Genomic DNA, 10,651 nt, shown 5'->3' on the forward strand with positions numbered 1-10,651 from the left:
GAGTTCTAATAGCTCTAATGGAAAGAAATGCCTATGAATACACAAATCATGACCCACAACTATATCCATGACCCACAACTATACCTTTTGCCTCGTCTGGTGCCAGCAAAGAAATGCCTATGAATACAGGAATCATTCCTAATATGAACATTGTTGTCCTTAGAGCACCAAATACCTGCTTAAGCAACAATCAATAGTCTGCCAATGTGTGTGAATTCAAGAGAAGCAAGACTGGACATATGCCAACAGACTATGCCAACAGACTAAACTAAAGCGGGTTAATATTGAGTAAACATCAAAGGTGCAACACTGTTTTCTACAGGATACATCATGCATGATTCCCATCACATGGACATCTCTAACCGTCAAGTCCACATGGAGCAACTGAGCAAGATATTTGACCTCAATTTGCCCCAGAGCAAATTTCTCTCGCTTGATCCCAATTATTTGAATAAATCAGTTGTCCCAGTTTTACATAACCAGGAAAGAACACCGACCCATTATGTCAAGAAGTACAACTTGATTTCATCTGGTTTGGTTCAGTCTCAAACCAAAGCTGAGCTCACTACAGTTGTTTCTGTTCCTTTTATTATCATCTTATTTTGTTAATTACGATAAGAAAAAATTTGAAATTATAATTAATAAGTGATTCATTGAATTAATTATCCAGCATTACCCTTGTCATTAGGACCAAGTTTTGCTTATTTTCATATGACAACTCAAAAATCAGCTATCCCCAACTATGATGGCATATGAGGAAAGGCGTGTGTGTGCACGAGTACCATCCACCATGTATGGAAATGTTGTTTCCGTGCTTTGAACCCAGCAAGATCTACGAAACTTTTACCCATATATGAAAATATTGTTTCCGCGCTTTGAAACCATATAAAAAACATAAATAAAAATAAAGGGATTTGCGTTATATTTCTTACTAGCAACTTATTGACCATAGATTGATGCTTGGTTAAACTTGATCTCAGATTAAGCTACTGTTATGGAGGTGTAATTCATTTATGAATTGAGTTAGATTCTATTTAGGTATTTATCAACCTTATTAGTCTAGGGGTCAAACATCCACCTTGGAATGTTACGACATTGCTCAAAATTTAAATGTGTAGTATAGATTTAAACCTTAGTATTATATTATTAAATAGGCTACACCCAGGATTAATCTAATTCAAATTTTGCATATTTTTCTACACATTTTTTGTAAGTTTGTAGTATTATTGTCTCGTGAATGCCAATAAGAAAGGTAATCTACCCGAATTGGATGTCTAGTTTGAGCACCTTATGCTCGCCACGTCAATATTTTTTAAAAGGTAATAGTTCAAATTTTATCTACCTATTTCCAAACCCAATTTTAGATCCAACAAAAAATTTTCAACACAATATTTGATGGGTTAATAAGTCAACAAAACCTAAAACTTTGATTTACAAAAAAATATAACGTAGGTGGCATAATGTGTTGGGCTGAACTGTTATACCCGGAATGTGGACTAGAGAGAAATAAATTATATGGTGCAAGTCTTTGACAATTTGAAGTTAAAAAAATAGTAGTAACAAATCAATGAATTAATAGAGAGACTCACAGAATCTGGTGAGAATTCCAGAGGATAGAATAGGAGTGAAAGTCCTCAGTGGGATCAAACCAAAGCTGGTGCCTCATCTCTCGGTTTCCAGTTCCATTCTTGTAAACGTTGGTCTGAATGAGGTACGGCTGCCCTGTTCTGTTCCCCAAAAACTCAATATCCAACTCATCTCTCGTCGGCCCCGCCCCGTTCTCCGAGCACATCTGCATAAATTTACATTTTTACCCTTCATGTTATTTCCCAAAAACAAATAAAAACAAAATCTACTAAGGGCAAATTTGGTAATAATCTGTATAATCATCAATCATACATAATAAGTTGTCACAACACCAGCAGAGTCACCTCCCACCATCTTGAGCTTCATGCTGAACCACCAAAATCTGTATCTCTGCTTTGTTTGAAACCCACAACCTATTCAAATATTTCCATATTCAATCTCATGTTTTCAGAAACAAATTCTTCAATGCATAAAGTAAAACATTACATATACATGGCACGGGATTTTCTGTCTCTAAATCACTTAGTTTCTCTATCCCAATGCAAATCATATGTCGAGATTCACGCATGATCGTGCAATGGGACAGAGAGATTTAGAGACAGAAAATCCCGTGACTGATATTCCTGAAAGTATACAAATCCTGTACAAATGAAGAAGAAAGTCCAAGCAATCTGAAACACAGGAACAATAAGTATTGCATCGAAGAGTGATAATCCTTCATTCAACCTTGCCACCTGCAGTTGTAACAAATTAGGAATAAAATCAGGGATTCCCAAATTCATTGTCTCCACAAACTCGTACATTGTAGAGATATGATCAGATTTCAGATTACACAGTAGAAATATGTAAAATATGTAAAATCAGGGATTCCCAAATATGTAAAATATGTAAAATCAGGGATTCCCAAATTCATTCCCAAATTAACATACAGATTTCAGATTTCACAACTAAGATCAACATTACACAGTGTGAGACACAACTAAGATCAGATTTCAGATTACACAGTGTGATCAACTAAGATCAACATTTCAGATTCAGATTAACATACAGACATTACAGACATCACTGAATGAGGGAGACATTACACACACAGATTCAATCAGTGCAGTGCAGAGATGAGAGATCAGGGAGAGAGAGAGAGAGAGAGAGAGAGAGAGAGGCTTACCTGTGAGACAGTGTGAGTCTGTCGGGGCTAGAGAGGGAGGGACAGAGATGAGACTGATCTGATGAGATGAGAGAGTGAGGGAGACAGATTAGATCAGAGATATATCTGATATATATATATATATATATAGAACAACCATCGGGCCGAAAGAGAGACAGAGACAGAGATTGAGAGAGAGAGTTTACCTGTGAGTAGATCGGCGGTGCGATGATCGGTGCGAATCGATGAGATGAACAACGAGAGAGTGAGAGAGTGATCGGTGCAGAGATGAACGAGATCGGTGCAAAGATAAACGAGAGGGTGAGAGAGAGAGAGAGAGAGAGAGGCGACTGAGAGAGTGATATGAGGGAGACAATTAGATTTAGGGTTTTTTTTGGTTCTAAAGAGATTGGGGATTTTGGGGCGCGGGAATGGAAAAAATGGGGAAAAAAAATCATCATAAATAAATATTTTAATAATAAAAATAAATAAATAATAATTTTTATTCTGTTTCCGTTATTAAGGTTGATTTGTTTCATATATATTTTAATGAAAAATATTTTTACTAAAATAAAAGTTAATTTTCTGTAGTAAATGAAAAATATTTTTCTGCGGCCTATTTTTTTTTATTACTAAAAATTATGAACTAATTTTTTGTGGTAGAGGAAAAGGAGCGGCAGCAGTAGTGAAGGTGGTGGATAAGAGAAGATGGTGGTGGTTGTGGTGGTGATGGTGATGGCGAAAGAGATTAGTGGTGAAGTTGTGGTAGTGGTAGTGTAAATGGAGTGGCAGGGGTGAAAGAGAGGTAATGGTAGTAGTAGTGATAGTGGTGGTAGTGGAGTGGTGGCGATAGTAGTAGTAATGGTAGTGGTAGAGGTGAAGTGGCTACAGTAGAAGTAATGGTGGTGGTGGAATGGTGTTTGCAGTAGTGGTGAAGGTGGTAGAGGAGATGGGTGGTGAGAGAGAGAAATGAGTGAGAGACAGATAGAGGAGAGAGAAAGACAGAGTGATGAGCGAGAAAGAGATAAAGAGAGAAAGAGATATAGGGAGAGACAGAGAGAGAAATAGATAGAGAGAGACATATAGAAAAATAGAGATAAACAAGAGATGAGAGAGACACATAGAAAGAGAGCGAAAAGAGATGAACGATAGAGAGAATAGAAAAATATAGAGATAGAGAGAAGAGAGATGAGCGAGAGAGAGAGACAGAGAGAGAAAAGAGATGAGAGAGATAGAGAGAAGAGAGATGAGTGAGGGAGACATAGAGAGAAGACAAATGAGAGAGATAGAGAGAAGAAAGATGAACGAAAGACACACAGACAAACAGACAAACAGATAGATAGACAAACAGAGAAAGAAATAAGAGTGATGAGTGAAAGAGAGAAAGAGAAGAGTAGTGGTAGTTGAATGGCATTTGCAGTAGTGGTAAATGTGGTAGAGAAGATGGGTAGTGAGAGAGAAAGATGAGTGAGAGACGAATAGAGAAAAGAGATAGAGAGACAGAGTGATGAGCGAGAAAGAGACAAAGTGGTCGCTAAAAGTGCATTTTCTTGTAGTGGATCGATAAATCGATAGGGAGCTCAATAAATAAAGAAGATAGATAATTCAAAACTCTATTCAAAACTTAATTCAAATCAATTTTTTAAATATTTTAAATATTTAAATATTTTAAAAATATTTTAATTTTGTGAGAGACAGATAAAGAAGAGAGATAGAGAGAGAGAGACACAGAGATAGAGTGATGAGCGAGAGAGAGAGATAGACAAAGTGGTTGCTAAAAGTGTATTTTCTTATAGTGGATCGATAAATCGAGAAGGAGCTCGATAAATAGAGAAGATAGGAGTAAGAGAGTGAGCAAGGCGAACATAGTGAGGGAGAAATAGACAAATAGACAAATAGACACAGAGAGAGAGAGAAGAGTGATGAGTGAGAGAGAGACAGGGAGAGAGAGATAGACAGAAAAAGAGATAGAGAGTGAAAGAAAGAGAGAGATGGAAAGATAGAAAAAGAGAGAGAAACAAGAGATGAGCGAGAGATAGACAAAAAAGAGAGAAATAGAGCGAAAAGACATGAGCGAGAGAGAGACACAGAAAAAAGAGAGAGACAGAAAGAGAAGAGAAATGAGCAAGAGAGATAGAGAGAGATAGAAAGATAAAAGAGAGAGAAAGAGAGAGAAAAAAAAATGAGAGAGATAGAGATAGAGATAAGAGAGATGAGCGAGAGAGATAAAGAGAGAAAACAGATGAGAGAGATAGAGAGAAGAGAGATAGGCGAGAGACACAGAGAGAAAATGAGAGAGAGAGAGAAACAGACAGACATAGAAAGAGAGAGAGATGGAGATAGAGAGAAATGAATGAAAAGAGATAAAGAGAAGAGAGAGAGACAGAGACAGAGAGATAGGAAGATGAAAAAATGAATGAAAAGAGAAATGTTATATCAAAAGAGTAAGACGACATTGTTTTTTTTAATTTTTTTTGCGACAGAAAAATACCGTTGAATTTATTCAAACCATTTTGTGACTGTATATATATAAAGCTATCTCAAAACCACAATCACCAAAATCTTTTAAAAATTCACTAAATACCAAAAATACAAAAAAAAATACCATAATTCAATACATTTTTTTTTTTGTATTTTTATGTATTTATTAATTTTTAAAAATATTTTTTCATAAATTTTTTATTTTTTAGATACATCTAAGTAAGGTACATATAAAAAAAATATTTAAAATTTTAAAAATATTCACTAAAAAAAAAACACGAAAGCCACTTTTTGTGACGGCAGAAAATGCCGTCTCAAAAAAGCAGAGTATTTGCGACGGCACCATTTGCCGTCTCAAAAAAGCAGAGCATTTGCGACGGCACTATTTGTCGTCTAAAAAAATGAGAGTATTTGCGACGGCAGAAAATACCATTGCAAATACTCCCATTTTTTGAGACGGCAAATAGTACCGTCACAAATGCTCTGCTTTTTTGAGACGACAAATGGTGCCGTCGCAAATACTCTGCTTTTTTGAGACGGCATTTTCTACCGTCACAAAAAGTGACTTTTTGAGACGGCAAGTGTGCCGTCGCAAATAGTTCCGTCTCATATACCCAGTTTTCTTGTAGTGATAGCATTGATCCATAGCATTCTATGAAAGTTATAAAAAAATGATGGACTTTTAATAACATGGGCTAACATAGCATGTCAACAAATACTATTGTTTATTTAAGATAGCATTCGTTGCATGTTATCAAAAGTGATATTTGTTTATTTAAGATAACCACCAGGAGGAATTTGAGATTTCGAAAAGAAAAAAAAAATGAATTCTTTTTGGATTGGCAAGATAATACATGAAATTGGCAAAACATGAATTATCAAAATTTTGGGAATGGGTTATCAGAACCTGAGTATAACAAAAACAAAAATTTCGTAAAAAAAATATTTAAAATTTTAAAAATATTCACTAAAAAAAAAACACGAAAGCCACTTTTTGTGACGGCAGAAAATGCCGTCTCAAAAAAGCAGAGTATTTGCGACGGCACCATTTGCCGTCTCAAAAAAGCAGAGCATTTGCGACGGCACTATTTGTCGTCTAAAAAAATGAGAGTATTTGCGACGGCAGAAAATACCATTGCAAATACTCCCATTTTTTGAGACGGCAAATAGTACCGTCACAAATGCTCTGCTTTTTTGAGACGACAAATGGTGCCGTCGCAAATACTCTGCTTTTTTGAGACGGCATTTTCTACCGTCACAAAAAGTGACTTTTTGAGACGGCAAGTGTGCCGTCGCAAATAGTTCCGTCTCATATACCCAGTTTTCTTGTAGTGATAGCATTGATCCATAGCATTCTATGAAAGTTATAAAAAAATGATGGACTTTTAATAACATGGGCTAACATAGCATGTCAACAAATACTATTGTTTATTTAAGATAGCATTCGTTGCATGTTATCAAAAGTGATATTTGTTTATTTAAGATAACCACCAGGAGGAATTTGAGATTTCGAAAAGAAAAAAAAAATGAATTCTTTTTGGATTGGCAAGATAATACATGAAATTGGCAAAACATGAATTATCAAAATTTTGGGAATGGGTTATCAGAACCTGAGTATAACAAAAACAAAAATTTCGCAAAAAGCAAAAAAAAAAAAAAAAAAAAAAAAAACCAAAATTACAACACCTCAGTTTGAAAAACAAACTGAATTCGAAAAAAATATAATTGATCTTAAGTGCAGTAGAGAAAACAAATTGTGAGTAATGTTTTTTTTTTTTTTTTTGGTGTAGAGTGATTCGATATATGTATGTTGGTTTGCTATAACTTCTGAATTAATATAGCGATCCCGGTTTCTAACTCGACCTTTATGGTGTTTCGGACTCAGGTCTTATGGTTTAATGTTGTCGTTATGTCTCTTTCTCCTCTTGCTCTTTGAATTTGAGTTTTGGGATGTCTTGGGTGTGTTTAGAACAGGTTGGTTGGTTGTTGGTCTAGAACCTTGCCGCCCAGAATTTTGGTCTTCCGCTCGAGCGGGTCTTCTTGCACTCGAGAGGGGTTTGCAATCCTTCAGTACTTTGTGCGTCTGCAAAAACACTGCGAAAGTGTTTTCACGCTCGAGCGGAGCTTCTTACACTCGAGCGGGTCTGAGCTCGAGCGGCCTTTATTGTGCTCGAGCAACGGTCTGAAATCTGTAAAATACTAGATGAGTGTATTCTACGCTTGAGCGGGCCTCTTTGCGCTCGAGCAGGTAGTGCCTTGCTATTGTGTCTTGGCGCTCGAGCGTCCCATGTTGCACTCGAGCGGGTTTAATTTTTGTGTCTGACGCTCGAGCGTCAAACTCTCCGCTCAAGCGGACTGTACGTATATCAGATCGCGAAAGTGACATTTTAAATCACTTTTTCTGTCCTTTCTCTCTCTAAAACTTCCCAAAACCCTAAGTTAAGAGATTCTCTCTCTAAAATACCCTCTCTCTTCTGATTTTGACCTAGATCTAGCGATCTTCTCACCCTCCTTCCTTTATTAAAAAGTTGGAGCTTCTCAAGATCTCCATTTCATCCAAGTAGAAGTTGATTTGTTTATCTTTGGAGTTCATCACTTGCGTGGCTCATCTTCTCTTCTTGAGGTAGGGATATTCTACTCACCTATATGAGTTTTAACATAAGTATTAGTCATTTTGTATAAATTGTGGGCTTGTGTAAGATTTGGGTGAAGTTAAGGTTAGGGTTTTGTTATGTGAAAGAGGGGTTTCCTATTATGGGGTTCCATATGTATGTGAGGTCTTGAAAATGGGACTATTTGGGTATAATGGGTGGAATTTGACCTTGGGTGCAATGTTTGAGAAAAGGGGGAGAATGCCCTAATTGTGCTTTATACAAATTATTTGTTAAATGATGAAAACAATGTGGAAATATGAAATTGGTTTGAGAATCATGGAATTGGAGGAAATTGTGAGTAAATGGTGTAGTTGGATTGATGAATCACTCACCTAAGAAAAATGTGATATATTATCTGTTGAGAAATTTATTTATCTGTCTAGATATATCTGTTTTGGGCTATCGGTGGAGGAAAGCCATGATTGTTGTAGAAAATGCATGATGATTAGGTAAATTGAAACTAATCAATTGGAATATGTCATTGAATGTAACGGTTGTAAGTAAACATTGTATATGTGATTCAATTGGTTATTGTATATGACAATGTGTTCAAATATATCGTATATGTATATTGTTTGGAAGGAGATAGGGGATGTACTCCATTGTTTAGGAGGAGAAAGGGGATGGGCTCCATGGATAATTAAGTTGGCCGGAGTGTCCAGGGTGAAAGTCCCGAAATCTTATTTGTATTTGGGTGAAGGTTCCCTCAAACGTAGTTCTGTAAAATGGCAAAGTTATGGAATTATATGAATGATGTTTATGATTGAAGTGTTCATGAATGAGTTGTAGTCTCATTTGAATTATTTATATGATAATGAATTATGTCAAAGAATTGACTTGAGTAATAACTGGAAGTGAATGGAAATGTGGGTATCAATGTTGATTGATTAATGAAAAAGTTTATGATGGTTTATAAGTGTTAAACATTTATCGAATGCTAATGTTTAGTTAATTCTCATATGTTATTTAGCATATCTCTATTGGCCATTGGCTCACCTTACTTGGGACACCATTTTCAGGTGCAGGTGATATGCCGCTTCCAAGTTCTTCGCTTGGGAGGTTTAGGAGTTGAAGACTCTTTTTTTTTTTTTATATATATATTTTGTTTTGTTGGTTAAAAGTATATTCAAGCCGAGGGCTTTTCATGTATAGAGTTAGAACACTTCTTTTGTTGTAACCAAGTGATAACTTGGAAAGCTGCAAGCCCGTAGGGCATATATTTTGTTGGCAACATGTAATATTTTTGTAAGGAACACTCTGATGAATGTAATATGTTACATTTATTCTATGTCTTGTGGATTTTATGAATGGATGATTATGTCGAATTTTGAGGGTGTTACAACTTGGTATCAGAGCGTACCGAGTTTGAACACTTTGGGTACGTGGGAAGTGGTTAGTACCACAATGGGTTTGTCTCATTTGTTAGAGACTTAAGTATAATGTTATGTGCTTATGTGATAACATGTTTACGTGGCCCTATGGGTATGGGATTTAGTTTCTAGGATGTTGATCGGGTCTATGGGTTGCTGGGAGTCCTATTAGAAATGGCACTTGATCACTTCCGTTTCTAACTAGAACTCTAGCAATGCCACAGGACGGCCATTATCCGGAAATGAAATTCGTAAGTGCTTATGTGATTATGTGCTTATGTGGAGTGAATTACAGTTGTCCATCGTATTAGGACGTGAGTGGATTAGCTTCAGCACATTTGTGAATGTGCTAATGTTGTTGTTACCTTTATTAGGATGTCAAGACGCGGTGTGGTAGGCGTGGTAGGCCTAGGAGGCAGGAGATGCCTATACCGGATGAAATTTCGGCACAGGAGGAAGGAGTTGGTCAGGCCAATGTGGCCGAGCCCGTAGGTTAGCAGGCCATGGGCGCCTTAGCCAGTGAAATGGCCGGACCATTGAGGGAATCTATGGACATTCTCAGGGCTGAGAATCAAGTGCAGGCCTATGTAGCTAAGGCAGAGCCATCTTTCTGAAGAGGGAGTTCTACCGGTCGAATCCGGAAGACGAGTGGTTGGAGTAGATGACGAAGACGTTTGAGATGCTTGGCATCGAAGATGGAGTTTTGCGAGTGACCTTGGCGTCCTTCCAGCTGAAGGGAGACGCGGGTCAGTGGTGGAAATATGTGCAAGGGCGCATTGGTGGGACTTGGGAAGCCTTTTTTGAAGCCTTCCCGGACAAGTATTTGCCGGCTACGGTGAGAGAGAAGTTGAGGGATCAGTTTTCTCAGCTCAAGCAGTTGAATATGCCTACTGCGGAGTTCGAGGCCACCTTTACTGTCACGACCCAAACCCACCCCTAAAAGTTTGGTCCATGACCGGCATATACATAGGCCTCAAACAAAATTCTGCGAATATTTATTCAAATACGGGACCTTAGCGGAAGCAAATATCAACATAAGATAACATCCATTGAGCTTGTGCATACATGCTGGCTTAACTAGATTTAAGAATTTAAATACAATTCCATAATTACATGTACAATCACAGAATTTATATAGATCTCATACACACTTACATAAGCCTCAATGAGCCACAAAATTTTCCAATACAAAATTAAAGCCTCAACGCGGAGACGTAACCCGGTGGCTTGACAAAGAGACGGACCTCGATACAATTCTAGTGTCGGTCCCCGATGGCTCACCTACAAAAATATACATAAAAACGGAGTGAGTAAGGCTCAGTGAATAATAGCAATGTAAGGAGGTTAGGTTAATAAGCATAGCCTTGGAGAATGTAAATATACAAATAACAAACCGACCATACACATGTCTTATT

At 37.1% G+C, this 10,651-nt stretch overlaps 1 long non-coding RNA gene across 1 annotated transcript; it reads right to left on the minus strand.

Moving 5' to 3' along the window:
- Positions 1 to 1,379: 1,379 nt before the first annotated feature.
- LOC114309852 (uncharacterized) lies at positions 1,380 to 3,105 on the minus strand. The gene is made up of 3 exons (XR_014329045.1): positions 2,938 to 3,105; positions 1,900 to 2,000; positions 1,380 to 1,792 (listed from the first exon to the last, which is right to left on the minus strand). It is a non-coding gene; the product is annotated as an uncharacterized LOC114309852 (long non-coding RNA).
- Between the last annotated feature and the right edge of the window lie 7,546 nt (positions 3,106 to 10,651).

Source organism: Camellia sinensis, chromosome 5 (assembly GCF_055761805.1).
Source record: "Camellia sinensis isolate YWXY chromosome 5, ASM5576180v1, whole genome shotgun sequence".
NCBI lineage: Eukaryota > Viridiplantae > Streptophyta > Magnoliopsida > Ericales > Theaceae > Camellia > Camellia sinensis.